General features: G+C 35.4%; 1 protein-coding gene across 1 annotated transcript in view; it reads left to right on the forward strand.

The window, feature by feature from the left end:
* Positions 1-15,519, forward strand: part of LOC129239541 (6-phosphofructo-2-kinase/fructose-2,6-bisphosphatase 1) — a 71,873-nt gene that overhangs the window by 504 nt on the left and 55,850 nt on the right. The gene's annotated exons all lie outside the window — the stretch shown is intronic.

The raw sequence follows: 15,519 nt of genomic DNA on the forward strand, positions 1-15,519 counted from the left end.
ATCATACAAATTGGGGTTTTGTCGATAAAAGAGTGCGCTCCTTAGTATAGAGTGAATGAGTTGTTGTTTGAGTAAGAGTGGCATACCAACAAGTTCGTTTGCGGAAAATTTCCCACAATAAGAGTATTGTTGGCGGTGATAGAGGATAAAAATGAGAGAGTAGGGTCGGTCGGTTGGTGGTGATTTGTCATTTTTTCAGCCGATACAACACAATTGCACTAAAGACCAATCGACCTGTGGTTTATTTGCTGAACCGTAATGTTATTTATATTTTGACTTTCTTTTGCTTTTTCAATTTGAAGCATTGCTGCATTGGGTACACTGAGAGATCTTTTTTTATTTTTAACTAGCAAATATATTCGTACGAGTGATAAAAAATGTTGTTGGTACTTTTGTAAGCATTAGCGTAGTTGTTGGTGCTACTTTTGTAAGCATACATTAGCGGAACAAACTGGATTGATATCCGGTCACAGCGTAGTATTGGCCAAAACGTGTGTGTTCTGAGTAAGGATTATGGCCTGCTACAACAACAACAACAATACCTATCTAAGCGCTCGTGGAGTGTTTTAGAAAGAAAGATTTTGCGATAGACTTATGCATAGACTTAAGGCGTTGGGCGTTGTCGAGGGCAAATATCATACTCCTGTTCGGTGCTTTAAAATCGTATTTGAGTTCCGTCTGTCGAGTTGTTGCGCCTTAATTTTTTAGTAACACTGACTAACACTGTTCTTCACTTGTCTGTCTACACGGTGTCTGCGAAGTTCTAGTGGGATGTAATACTTGAATTCTCAACCACAATTCACGTTGGAAAATTTGCGATTTTTAACCTTTTGGTGGAAATGATATCTTCCACTAGTTCACAAGCGGTGAAAGTTCGGATTATGCACAGGAGAGTTAAAAATGTCGAAATTTTGTTTTCATAAACAAAGTCAGTCTTGCACTAAGCGCGAAGAGTGTGCTAGATCATTTCCTCAGCAGTCTATTCTATGTTACCGCATGTATATATGTTTATATATATTTTTTATATATATTTTATTATATATATTTTTTATATATATTTTATTATATATATTTTTTATATATATTTTATTATATATATTTTTTTATATAATTTTTCTTTTTTTACATACATACAGTGTTAGAAAAAATAATAGAAGCTATGTGAATTTTTCTTTCTTTTGGGTATATTTCTTGCAAAATAATTTTTGCTGTTGAAGTTCATATCTTTTTATAAAGAAACAGTTTTATATATAAAAATAGAAGTACTCAACTCTTGCTTTATTTTTGTAAAAAAGAAATCATGAAGTTCATTTTATTGTCCTTGGAAAAAATAATAGAAACGACGTCCTTAAAGCTAATAAACATAAGTATTTTTCTTTAAGATAATTAAACAAAACTTTTAAAATTGTAAACAAATTAATATTTGGTTGTTGCACCCTTGGCTTTAATGACTGCGGTGCAACGCCGGCTCATTGAGTCCACTAACTTGGCACAAACTGATGGGTTTATAAATACTAAACCATTCTAAAAAAAAAAAAATAAATAATTGGCGCGTACACTTCTGTTAGGTGTTTGGCCGAGCTCCTCCTCCTATTTGTGGTGTGCGTCTTGATGTTGTTCCACAAATGGAGGGACCTACAGTTTCAAGCCGACTCCAAACGGCAGATATTTTTATGAGGAGCTTTTTCATGGCAGAAATACACTCGGAGGTTTGCCATTGCCTGCCGAGGGGCGACCGCTATTAGAAAAATGTTTTTATTAATTTTGCTTTCACCGAGATTCGAACCAACGACCTCTCAGTGAATTCCGAATGGTGATCACGCACCAACCCATTCGGCTACGGCGGCCGCTAAACCATTCTGCCTGGACTTTTTCCCACAAATCTGCTTTATTTTTTGCCTTATAGGCGGCAATTCTCTTCTTCAGAATGCCCTAAAGGTGCTCTATTGGATTCAAGTCCGGGGATTGTGAAGGCCGTTCTACTAACTTTACATTGTTATCCTCGAACCATTTCTTCGCCAGTTTAGAGGAGTGTTTTGGGTCGTTATCTTGTTGAAACTCCCAAATCAATGGCATTTCTTCTTTAGCATATGGAAGCATAACATTATTTAAAATATATACGTAGTCCGCAGCGCACATCTTATCTTTAATCCAGAATAAAGGACCAACTCCTGCCGACGAAAAACATCCCCAAAGTAGTATGTTACCACCTCCCTGCTTCACGGTCTTAAACGTGAGCTTTGAATCGTATGCAGAGTTTTTAGGTCGTCTTACATGTACCTTGCCATCAGACCCAAACAAATTAATCTTTGTTTCATCTGACCATAATACGTTTTTCCAATTTGCACGCAGTAGATGTTTCTTTGTAAACGATAATCTGCAGGTTATGTTTTTTCTGCTAAGGTATGGTACTTTTCTTGCACTATAGGCCTTTAATCCCCCAGATATTAATCTATTTCGGATTGTTCGACTGCTTACTGGCGCTTGTAAAACATTTTTCAATTCTTCTGAGGATAAAAATGGTTTTTTCTTCGATTCTCGTATAAGCAGTTGGTCAAACTTCTTTGATGTTGCGCGCTTTCGTCCTCATTTTTCCTCTGTAATTTTAAAATTAATCGCAGGAAACACCTTTTTTTTGAGCATTTCATTAAATCGGCAATCCGTGACATAGAAAGGCCATCACTTTTTAGTTTTTTTATAATTTCTCTTTCATTAACAGTACAGTGTTTACCACGTCCCATTCTGAATGCAATATTCATAAGATAAGAAATATTTTATGAACAAGACAATAATAAATATAATTTTTTACATACTTTTCCAACAAAATATCAAACAGTTTAAAAATAACAGTATATTATTAATTTTAACTGTAGCTATTCAAATTTTTCCGAAACGTTTCTATTTTTTTTTTCCAACTAAAACACGCGGTTCTGTACCAAAAAGAATATTGAGCCTAAATATTTGTGATTATGCACATAAAAACAAGACAAAATAAAGTACCGTTATCAAACAGTATTACACAGTGTGTATCTCCATAAATAGGTACATACTTACAAACTAAAAAATTTATATGAAATATGGAGTGATTGTCGTTTCTATTATTTTTTCCAACACTGTATATAATTTTTTTTACTTATTTTCTTATTTCTTAATATTTCATACTTCATATTTTTTTTATTTCTTAAATAATTTTTTCTTTTTTTTTCTTTTGTTTATGTGTTTTTTCTTTTTTTATATATTTTTAAATACAAATATTTTAATTATTTATGTGTTTGAAACTAGTAATATAGTAATTCTATTTTTGAAAATTCCACGCCATTAAAAAATTTTTTCATTTGTGGCTTTTATTTTGACTTCAAAATTTATATTAGAATCGTATGCTTCTCGGCAAGTCCATATAAATACAAAAAAGTTGCTAGAGAAACGAGTTCTGCGTTGAAATACTGCGCGTGACAGGGTTGAACAACTACCGCCATCTATTGTTAATTTGTTTCACCGGTACAATTACTACTACTTATCCTACTAGTCCAGAGTTGACCTCGCCTGCTTGATACGCCTGCTTGAAGCCACTTATCTAACAACATCCTCCCTGTCAGGACTCCCAGAAGGCAGGACTCTCTATATAGCCCATTTCCTGGGCCTCTCGTTAGATGAGATTACCGACGACTAACGCTCTAAACAGGGGTCTGTAAGCTGCTACAAGAACAACAACCTTTTATTCGTAAAATTTGGGGAATTATGGCGCTATTGCCATTCACTCGAAATATCTACGCCAAGCGCATGTACTTGGCGCTTGGCACAAATGGTCATTGAAATAGGACCATTCAAGTTTAATCAATAACCACTGAGTCCACCATGATTACCAATGACCTTTTGTATTCGATGTGGCGTAGCGTTGATAATCCTACGGCAGGTTTCTGAGGGAATGGAATACCATAGTTCTTGATTTTTTTGCCATAAATCCTGCTTATTTTTGAATGTTTCCTGCCCGATTCGCTTCTTTCAATCTCTGCAAAGTTTTTAATGGGGTTTAGCTCGGGTGACTGGCTTGGCCGATCCATAAATTTAACATTATTTTGTCACGTTTCACGTATTAACATTGATGAGTGTTTTGGGTAATTCTTCTTCTTCTTGGCGCGATTGCCTTTTATGCGATTTTGGCCGAGTTTAACAAAGCGCGGCCGTCGCTTCTTTCCCGTACTAACCGGCGCCAATTGGACACACCAAGAGAAGCGAAGTCCTCCACCTGATCTTTCCAACGCAGAGGAGGCTTTCTTCTTCGTCTGCTGCCACAAGCTGGTACCGCTGCGTGTTTTGGATCATTATCTTGCATAAAAAGCCATCGAAGTGGCATATTCTCTAGCAAATCTAGCATCACTTCTTGAAGTCCTTGTAAATAAATTTGTCCATTTTAGTGGTTATCAGATGAATAGGTCCTACTCCATACCAAGAGAAGCATCCCCAAATCATTATGCTGCCGCCATCGTGCCTGATTTTTTTCTTCTTATTATTATTATTTTTTAACTGCGGTAAGAAGTCTTGTCCTTTAGGACGTCTGACATTTCGCCCAGCATCATTTCCAAATAAATTTATTTTTGTTACATCGCTCCAAAGTTGTGATACCATTTTTTCAAACCCTCTGATCCACACCATGACTTGTGCTCTTGAGCAAAACTTTTCATCTTCCTTAAATTAGCCTGTTTCAACAGAGGAACTTTACGGGCTATTCCGCCTGGTGGGTTCAAGTTGAACAATCGACGCCGTACAGTTCTCGCTGATACTACGTTGTTGATTTCAGTGGCAATTCAGAATAACTATGTTCAGCAGGAGGGGTATTCTGAAGTCATTCAATTGATGAACTTAGTTGTATAGGGTAAATAACTTGTCGTTGGGAAATTATACTTTCTCAAATAATAAATAAGAAAAATAAAATTCCTAATAGTGAAATAGAAGATCCAATAGTTGAGATAATATTTCATGTTGTATATGCATCTGGATAATCTGAATATCGACTTAAAAGAATCCCTCTTGGCAAAAGTCACAATAAAATTATCGGCAGTGCAAGTCGTTTTCTTTTTGTTTTGTCGATTTTTTTGGGCTTAAGGGCATTTTCAATAAAATCTAAAAACATAAATTATAATAAATAAAAAAGAAAAAATAATAATATTGTATACATACTATATAAAAACAAAAAAAATGAAATTAAAACAAAAAATAAAATTAAAAATCACATGTGCTGCGCAAGTTATAGGGGCATGTTGATATCAATTTCTCGAGCTTCTCAAAATACCCCTTTTTTAGATTAAGATATCATTAAAATTTCTTATTGTTTAAAATAAAACACAGATTGCAATTAATTTGGAGTAAAACAAAAAAATTTTTTCAAAATTATAAACTGAAGGAATCATAACTACTATGTTTTGTCCGGCACTGTATGTAAACACAGTTGTGGAAAAATTTGCTTTGACACAAAAGTTACTAAGTGACTCGGTAACAAATTTGTATGATTTATTTTTTTTGAAAGAATTGAAAGTGTTAGTTATTAAATCAACTCTCAAATTCGTTACTTGCGTGACATTCAATATTTTTCACTTAATTAAAGGGTGTTTTTTTTAGAGGTTACGTTTTCAAGTTGGCACTACTTTTTTCGTAGATGGTCTTTTTGACAGCTGTCACTTGATTTATGCTCAGTTTGGTTTGACATTTCATAATGAATAGACTTACACCTGAACAACGTTTGCAAATCGTGCAAATTTATTACGACGCATCGAAGAAAATTTTGTTCAGCGATGAAGCTCACTTTTGGTTGAATGGGTATGTCAATAAGCAAAATTGTCGCATTTGGAGTGAACATAATCCACAAGCCATTGCTGAGACGCCGTTACATCCTCAAAAAGTCACTGTTTGGTGTGCTCTATGGGCAGAGGGAATCATTGGTCCATATTTCTTTAAAAATGAAGCCGGCCATAATGTTACAGTCAATGGAGAGCGCTATAGAGTCATGATTAATGACTTTTTCGTGCCTGAATTGGACGATGTTGATGTGGACGACCTTTGGTTCCAAGAAGACGGCGCTACATGCCATACAGCCAACGCAACAATCGATTTATTGAAGGAAACTTTTGGTGAGCGCATTATCTCGCGCCGTGGACCTGTGGCGTGGCCTCCAAGATCGTGCGATATAACACCGCTGGACTATTTCCTGTGGGGCTATGTGAAGTCGCTTGTCTACGCAGATAAGCCCGAGACGATTGACGTCTTGGAAGAGAATATTCGGCGCGTTATTGCTGACATACGGCCCCAATTGCTGCAAAAAGTGGTCGAAAATTGGGCCTCTCGGCTGGAATTTATTCGAGCCAGCCGCGGCGGCCACTTGCCCGAAATCATTTTTAAAACATAATGGCAAACCCTTATCTTTATAATAAAGCTAAATACTTGGCCATAACATTAAATTATATACGTTTTATTTCATCTTGAAAACCTAACCTCTAAAAAAAACACCCTTTAGTTAAAATGTAAGAATTATTCGCAAAGTAACTATTTTAGCTTAAATTGCATAGCTTTACATTTTTCTGAGCGACACAAGGAAATCGATACGTAAAGGCAGAGTACCTACTTTAATTACCATATGTGTACATACATATTTCAGAGTGAAAAGTGAATCAATATTTTCTGACCCCTTTTCTGGTGTCTTTTTCGAATGGGATTTCCATTTACTATGCTATAGAACGAGGTGAAGAGCTTTGCACGCAATCTTTTTATGTGTATGAAGACTTCAAGTATTAATCACTAGAATTCAAAATATTAAAGCTACTAAGTTATTCAAACTTATCAAATTATGAATACATACTATTTTTTTTAAAGAAGAATAAACTTTTTTTCAAATGAAAATGAAATGAAAGTTTTGTAACAAATGTGCCACAAATAATCTACAATTAATGATGTACATGTTTTTTTCTTTTAAGGTCTAGCGCTAACTTGATAGCGGCAATTTTTTTAACAGATTACTTAAAAGTCAAGAGATGTTATAAATTCGTTTACTCTACCATTTAAATATGTGAAATTTCAATGAATTTTCAGTCTCGCTAATCGCTTAAGATCGCTATAAAAAAGGGAGAACCAGCAGCAATACTTGAATATTACAGGAAACTATCAAATTTATGTGTTACAGTGTAAATCGTAAAACTAGCTTATAGACACATACTGTAAAATTTTGTGTCAAAGCAAATTTTACCACAACTGTATTTAGATACAGTGCCAGACAAAACATCATACCTACATGATTACTTCAGTCTATAATTTTGAAAAAAAAACTATATTTTTCGCCAAATTTATTGCAATCTGATTTTATTTTTAAAAGGTAATCAATTTGAATAATATCTTAATCTAAAAACCTGGAGAAGGTGATGTCGACACTGATTTGAGGTGTGATTTTTTATTTAATTTTTTCAATTTTAATTGTTTTTTTTTTTTTAATTTTTTAATGTAATTTTTTCTTTATTTTGGTTTTGTTTTAAATTTTTTTTTTTTTTTTATTTAATTGTTTTATTTAGTTTTTATTTCTTAATTTTTTTAAGATTTTTTTGTTTAATTTTTTAAATATTTTTTTGTTTAATTCTTTTAATTTAACTTTATTTTTTTATATATTATAGTTTTTTTAATATAAAATTACCGAATTTAATATTTACATGAGGTATGATTTTTTATTTTATTTGGTTGGTTGGTTGGTTGGTTTAAGGGTGACCCCGCATCGGAGTGCCACATAGACCGCAAGTTGGGTCCGTTGTGTTGCCCTAGAGCTCATTATTTTAAATGATTTCCCCACCTAACCGAGATTTTTATTGTAGATTTTGGTCAAAGATATTAATTCGTTTCGAAAATTTGATGAGAGATTCGATTTTCAGGTCCGAGAGTACTGAAAGATTGTCAATTGTTGGAGAGCCTAGAAGAGCGAGTCGACTTCTGGCTAGACCCGGACAACTGCACAGCAAATGTCTGCTCGATACTTCCTCATCTTCGTCCTCGCAGTATCTGCACAGGTCGTGTTGAGGAACCCCGAGCCGACGTGCGTGAGTGCCCAAAAGGCAGTGGCCGGTGATAAGAGATGTTATATGCCTTAGTTCGTGTTTCGAAAGACTTATAAGGGTTTTTGTCTGTTTCAGATTGTAGGATGGCCAGATTTGTCTGGTCGTAACGCAAGTAGTTTCCACTCGCCACCTCCGATCAGCAATGCTGTGAAATTCTCGATCGATGAGCATTTTACATGTTGAGAGCGGAATGTGGATTGTGGGTAAGTTACTAACATTTGATTGCGCAGCTCCAGCTCTTGCGAGCTCATCAGCTTTGCAGTTACCTTCGAATCCACTGTGACCCGGTATCCAGATAACTTGGACAGAATTCTGAACACTTATCTCGTTAAGAGATAAGAGACAGGATCGAACCACATCTGAGTGGGTATAAGAGGAGCTGAGTGCTCGAACGGCCGCTTGACTGTCGGTGAAAAAGCGGATATCCTCTAGTGATATTCTATTTTCTAAGAGAGTTTTCGCAGCATACCAGATAGCGCATACTTCCGCTTGGAATACGCTACAGTAGTCGGGTAATCTAAATGATAGATTGATGTGAGGGGAATTGGAAAAGATTCCAAATCCCACTTTGCCGTCTTGTTTTGAACCATCTGTATATATAGTCAGAGGGCCATCGATTTCGGTAAGATTTGTCTTCCATTCTTCCCTAGTTGGGAGTGAACAGGAGAATAGCAAGGGTGGTGATGGAAGACTTACATGATAGTCTATGTCGGAAGAGATAACAGTGTTCCTGTTCAGTATGGCCGAATGGCCAAGATACTTATTCCATTTCGATATAGCATTCATGCGTGTCGCTGCTTTCGCTGCAATCGCTTTGCCAGCCAGATCGATAGGGAACAAGTGAAGCAGCGTGTTTAGAGCCTTAGTAGGTGTTGTACTTAAGCATCCTGTTATCAGAAGGCAGGCTGTTCTTTGAACTCGATCAATTGTGGCTACTCTACACCGTTTTTCGTTATTTAGTTTTTTTAATTTTAATTTGTTGTTGTTTAATTTTTTTAATGTATTGTTTTTTGGTTTTTTGTTTTTAATTTTTTATTTCTTTTTTGTTTTATTTTTTTAATTTAACTTGATTTTTTTATTTTTTTTTTTAATATAATATTACCAAATTTAGTTATTACACGATTTTTTATTTTATTTAGTTTTTTTTTATTTTATATTAATTTAAATTTTTGGTTTTTTAATTTTGTTAATGTAATTTTTTCTTTTTGTTTATTTCGTTTTTGTTTTTTTTTTATTTTTTTTTTCTTTCTTAATTTTATTGTTTTAACTTTTATTTTTTTAATTTAACTTTATTTTTCATATTTGGTTTTTTAAATATATTACCGAATTAAATTTTTATAATACATGAGGTATGATTTTTTATTTTATTTAGTTTTTTTTAATTTTAATTTGTGGTTTTTTTAATTTTTTTTAATGGATTTTTTGTTTTTTTTTTTTTAATTTGTTTAGTGGATTTTTTGTTTTTTTAATTTTTTTTAGTGGATTTTTAGTTTTTTTTTTAATTTTTTTTAATGGATTTTTTGTTTGTTTTTTTTTTTTAATTTTTTTGTTTTGTTTTAATTTTTTTTAATTTAATTTTTTTGTTTTGTTTTAATTTTTTTTTATTTAATTTTTTTGTTAATTTTGTATTTCGTAATTTTTTTATTTTTTGTTTTATTTTTTAATTTAACTTTAATTTTACCCTCATTGAGCTCATGCAACGCTCAATTAATATTCTGTCAAAATGGTGCACCGAATGCGGACTAAATGCGAATCCAGCAAAGACAGATCTTGTTCTCTTCAATAGGAAACAACAATCTCCTCCACTGCAAACAATAACTTTAAAAGGGGAATCATTGGAGTTATTCTAGATAGGAAGTTGAGTTGGAAATTAAACATCGAAAACAGATGTAAAAAAGCTTTCATAGCTCTTTATACTTGTAAGAAAGCTATAGGCAAAACCTGGGGTTTTTCACTCTTCATACCGATACTCTTCTACGGTGTGGTTGTATGGTGGACAGCACTCGAAAAACGGTGTAGAGTAGCCACAATTGATCGAGTCCAAAGAACAGCCTGCCTCCTGATAACAGGATGCTTAAGTACAACACCTACTAAGGCTCTAAATACGTTGCTTCACTTGTTCCCTATCGATCTGGCTGGCAAAGCGATTGCAGCGAAAGCAGCGACACGCATGAATGATATATCGAAATGAAATAAGTATTTTGGCCATTGGGCCATACTGAACAGGAACACTGTTATCTCTTCCGACATAGACTATCATGTAAGTCTTCCATCACCACCCTTGCTATTCTCCTGTTCACTCCCAACCAGGGAAAAATGGAAGACAAATCTAACCGCAATCGATGGCCCTCTGATTATATATACAGATGGTTCAAAACAAGACGGCAAAGTGGGAGTTGGAATCTTTTCCAATTCCCCTCACATCAATCTATCATTTAGATTACCCGACTACTGTAGTGTATTCCAAGCGGAAGTATGCGCTATCTGGTATGCTGCGAAAACTCTCTTAGAAAATAGAATATCATTAGAGGATATCCGCTTTTTCACCGACAGTCAAGCGGCCGTTCGAGCACTCAGCTCCTCTTATACCCACTCAGATGTGGTTCGATCCTGTCTCTTATCTCTTAACGAGGTAAGTGTTCAGAATTCTGTCCAAGTTATCTGGATACCGGGTCACAGTGGATTCGAAGGTAACTGCAAAGCTGATGAGCTCGCAAGAGCTGGAGCTGCGCAATCAAATGTTAGTAACTTACCCACAATCCACATTCCGCTCTCAACATGTAAATTGCTCATTGATCGAGAATTTCACAGCATTGCTGATCGGAGGTGGCGAGTGGAAACTACTTGCGTTACGACCAGACAAATCTGGACCATCCTATAATCTGAAACAGACAAAAACCCTTATAAGTCTTTCGAAACACGAACTAAGGCATATAATATCTCTTATCACCGGCCACTAGGATGTCCCGAAATATTTTTTTTTAGTTTTTCTAAACATAAGACCTCTTAAAATTTGTGTAATTAATTGTAGATTCCAAAAATAATTTTTAAATAAAAATTAAATTATATCTTCAGGTCTCTACCGATCTTCAAACTTTAGAATATTTTACCTTTTTTTGTAATTTTTCGCATTTTTTAATTTCGCTGAACTGAATTGAATATACAAAAATATTAACTTTTTTATTACATTCAAGTATAATGTAAACATAATATTTTAATTCACATGCATTGACAAGTTCCCAATCACTAAATCTTTGCTAGGTTTCAACCTGCAAATACCCTCAATTTTCAACATAATTCGAAGTGTTTCTTACCTTAACTAGGGAGTGTTTTCTTCAAAGCCACTCAGTTTCTTGTGTCGTTAAAGTGCAGTTGCGATTGTTTTATTTTTAAAAGTGGATTAAATAATGAGTTTGAGGCGTAGTGAAACTACTTGTGCTATATTGGGACCTTACGAAGAAGTTGGCGATAGACAGCTACCAACCATAAAGGACGTCATTAAATATATTTTATTCGTAAAACACGATCTAAAATTGAAGTACAATGGAAAAGATCCATCAAATTCAGATACATTTGCGATTGTTTCTGAAAAAATATGCGATATTTGGACCAAAGCTTCGATTCCAATCGTAACAAAAGAACGAATTATTCAATTACAAAAACAACATTTCGAAAAATATCTCCATTTAAAAAGATACCCCAAAAACAAAAGAAGTGATAGCTATGAAAATAAACTGAAATGTTTCTCAGTGTTATCAGAAAAACTCTTCGACGTTGCTGCTTGTAAATGCACTTCTTTCAAATTTTGTTCATGTTTAAAACCTAAAAAAGTTCCCATCAATGAAAGAAATTTTATGTTGGATCAGAGAAATGACAGGAAAATGGCTATTGGCGGAATTGATAAGAAGGAAACGACTAGATTAATGAAACGACAGCAGACAAATAGAAGAATCAACAAGGGCAACAAAAGTTCTGTTCTACTCAAGAAACCTATTCGGACTCAGCCTGTTATGAAGATGCGATGAGTGAATCTTGTCTGGAAATAAATCCGATATTAGAGGGATCATCGACCAGCATGCCCTCAGTAGAGGCGCCATCAACTTCAACGGCAAATCGAAACACACTGCCGTTGCCTACCGTGGCTAAGGTCTGTGACAGATACGGCTTATCGTTGCGATCTGCTGCGGCTGTAACTTCGGCGGTTTTGGCAGACGTTGGCTTGGTTTCTACCAAAGAGTTAACTCTGGTTATTGATAAAAACAAGATCCACAGAGCGGTATCTAAAGCCCGGACCGAAGCCTCAAAAGATATTGGAAGCACCGTTATAAAAAGCATTTACTTTGATGGACGTAAGGACAAGACTCTGATAAATGAGAAAATAGGGAATCGCTACCGTCGCAAAGAAGTTTTAGAAGAACACGTCTCAGTTTTGGCTGAACCTGGATCAATTTATTTAGGTCACACAACGCCGAATCGTGGGACTGGGAAGGAAATTCAGATTTCGATCACAACTTTATTAGAAGGACAACGTTGGAAGTTAGATGACCTGATTTGCGTGGGATGTGACGGAACTGCAACTAATACCGGTTGGAAGGGTGGCGTGATTCAAAATGTAGAGCAATATTTAAAACGGCCACTCCAATGGTGTGTTTGTTTACTTCATGCTAACGAATTACCGCTTCGTCATCTATTTTCTACTTTAGATGGCCCCACTTCTGGGCCTAAAGAATATTCTGGACCTATCGGAAAACAATTAGTTGGCTGTGAAACTAAAACCCCCGTGTCTTTCTGTGCGGTGGCTGGTAATTTGCCTGACTTGCCGAGAAATGTGATCGATGATCTTAGTACAGATCAAAAATACCTTTATCAGATGAGTAATGCTGTATCAACTGGTTTCTGTGCTCCTGAGCTGGCAAACCGTCAACCTGGAAAAATGGCGCACTCGAGATGGCTTACTACTGCTAATCGTATACTCAGACTTTATATAAGTACTCTTCATCCAACAGAAAATTTGAAACTGCTTGTCAATTATGTTGTTAAAGCATACGCCCCGATGTGGTTCCTTATCAAGCAACAAAGTTCTTTTAAGGATGGCGCGAAGCATACTTACCAATTGACTCAGTACTCTCGATTTCTGCCAGAAAATTTGAAATCTGTTGTGGATCCTGTTATCGAAAGAAACGCCTTTTATGCGCACCCAGAAAACCTACTTGTCAGTATGTTATTTGATGAGAGGGATCACATTCGGGAGCTGGCATTACAGAAAATAATAACAGCTAGAGAAAATGAATCTTCAACAAAACTCAGAATATTCAGGCCACCAAAACTTAACTTCTCGGCCCGAGATTACACTGAAATGATTCTATGGGACGAATGCCTAACTACAACACCCTCTGTTCTTCGTCACATTTCAGACGAGGAGCTAAAAAACATGGCAAAAGATAAGATCTTGGAAATCGATGACTTTCCTTGTCATACACAATCAGTGGAAAGGTGTGTAAAACTGGTAACAGAGGCCTCACAACGTGTAACTGCCGCAAGCTCTAGAGATGGTTTCATTAGAACCAGGCTACAATCTCGAGCAGAAATGCCAAATTTTGGGCACAAAAATCTTTTTAAATATTAAGATTCTTTTATTAATTGACCGCTTTACTTCGTTTATTTTATTTTATTGTTCTGTAGTTCACTAATTTGCATAATAAACCAGCTTATGAATTTAACTTTTGTTTTATTTTCGGCATATGGTTTATTCTTGTAAAAATGTAAGATTTAATAAACTTTAACGTTCTGTAGAGCCCTCAAGATAATATGTAATTCAAATTTTCTTATGATATTCGTAATCTGTGTAAAATTACGCAAATTTTGACAACTCTTGCGTTTGGATATCTTGAAAAATAAAAAATTTCATACATTGACGGGACACCCTACCGGCCACTGCCTTTTGGGCACTCACGCACGTCGGCTCGGGGTTTTCAAAACGACCTGTGCAGATACTGCTAGGACGAAGATGAGGAAGTATCGAGCAGACATTTGCTGTGCAGTTGTCCCGGTCTAGCCAGAAGTCGACTCGCTCTTCTAGGCTCTCCAACAATTGACAATCTTTCAGTGCTCTCGAACCTGAAAATCGAATCTCTCATCAAATTCTCGAAACGAATTAATATCTTTGCCCAAAATCTACAATAAAAATCTCGGTTAGGTGGGGAAATCATATAACATAATGAGCTCTAGGGCAACACAACGGACCCAACTTGCGGTCTATGTGGCACTCCGATGCGGGGTCACCCTTAAACCAACCAACCAACCAACTTTAATTTTGTATGTTTTTTTTTTAAATATAACATTACCAAATTTAATTTTTACTTATTATAAAATACGTGTATGTATGTATGTATGTAAAAATATAAATGCGAGTGGGGAATAAATCCCCAATATTCCATGAGATTTGGTGTCTGTGCATTATTTTTGTTTTGTCAAACTGTTAAGGAATTTCTTTGCTTTTCGAAACATCTCGTGTGATAGGATGTGAAAAGATTTGATTCCGTCGCAGCACGGGTTTCTTGGCTAGTAAGAATATAAAGAAAAATATCCCCACTTATACTGTAAGCGCCCAAAAACGAAGTTACTTGCCCGTCGCTAAACTGTTGCCTTTACATACAAATTTTTCAATTTGTGGGTGCCGGAACTCTCTAGCGAGCCAAAAAATGGTGAATTGGTAGCAACTTATGAATTCTTTGCTGGCCTATGAATTTGGCAGCATTGAAAACTTTCGTTGACAGTTGACAAAGACTAGAGGTGTAAAGAAACTCGAAGCTCAAACTCAAGAAAAATAAAAAAAAAATAATAATATATCATATAAAGGGTGATCAATTTAGAAGTATTGGTTTTTAAATTGAAATAAAACAACGAAAATTTGAATTGATTGGGCAATTTTTATTATTTTTGTGTAGAACCATTCAATACTTTTATATTTTAAAGATAATCCTTTTCAAATGTTAGCCGCAACTGCGCCGTAATTCCGCCATCCGTAAACACCAATTTTGAATGACTCGCTGTAGGATTTCGGTCGATTATCTCGTGAATAACTTTAGTAATGTTGGCTTCCAATGCCACAAACGAATCTGGTTTATCCACAAAGCTGTTAGACTTTACATATTCCCACAAATAAAAGTCCAAAGGTGTGATATCACACGTCAGTCAACTGGTCCGAGACGAGAAATAAATTGCTCACCGAAACGATGACGCGGTAAATCCATTGTTTCAGGGACTCTATGGCAAGTAGCGCCGTCTCGTTGTGGAGATCATGGGCTTAAATTTCCAGCATTAAAAAGTCGTCTATCATGGGGCAATAGCGTACGCCATTCACTGTTACATTGGCGCCAGTCTCGTCTTTGAAGAAATATGGGGCGATGATTCCTCCAGGCCATAGTCCGCA

This window comes from Anastrepha obliqua, chromosome 2, assembly GCF_027943255.1.
Source record: "Anastrepha obliqua isolate idAnaObli1 chromosome 2, idAnaObli1_1.0, whole genome shotgun sequence".
Taxonomy (NCBI): Eukaryota; Metazoa; Arthropoda; class Insecta; order Diptera; family Tephritidae; genus Anastrepha; species Anastrepha obliqua.